Genomic DNA, 760 nt, shown 5'->3' on the forward strand with positions numbered 1-760 from the left:
CTCAACCAGGAGCGAGTGGATTCACCACTACTGCCGCTACTACCCAGGCGTCACAATCTCTGACCTGGAGCAAGTGGGACGAACCACAACCCTTGCTACTGCCCAGGTATCTTAAGCATTGACCCGGAGCAAGCGGGACGAACCACAACCCTTGCTACTGCCCAGGTATTTCAAGCATTGACCCGGAGCAAGCGGGACGAACCACAACCCTTGCTACTGCCCAGGTATCAGAGTTACATTCATTCAAAACTCCATAATTAACTCATCTATCATAAACATCCTTTTCCGTCTCATACCCGGAGCAAGTGGACAACGCCACTGCCTACTACCCGGGATTACACATCACATTTCAACATTTTCCATTATTATCCATTCAACACATTCATTCATTAATCATATATGCATTTATACTCAACCATAATCAATAATGGCTTTGCCGTGACCCGGCAATAACTTAGCCATCCGGCTCATGGTTTAATCAAGAACCAGCCATTTATCAATAGATATAGCCCTTCGGCTCATGGCATACACGGTACTCCTACCGTCATCCTCCATATCTCATATAATCATCGTTGATCACCATTGATCATAACTTTTCCCCTTGCTTCACCCGCAAGTTACCACATCCCCTAGTTCCTTTCTCATTACTTAGCATATCGTAATGATTTAATACATAAGGGGTGAGATCGGAGGCTTAGAAGTATGAGATTTGGCTTTTAGAACTCAAAAATCAACTTTGGCATGAAAGCAGGGCCACGCG

The sequence above is a fragment of the Arachis duranensis genome, chromosome 9 (genome assembly GCF_000817695.3).
Source record: "Arachis duranensis cultivar V14167 chromosome 9, aradu.V14167.gnm2.J7QH, whole genome shotgun sequence".
Lineage (NCBI taxonomy): Eukaryota > Viridiplantae > Streptophyta > Magnoliopsida > Fabales > Fabaceae > Arachis > Arachis duranensis.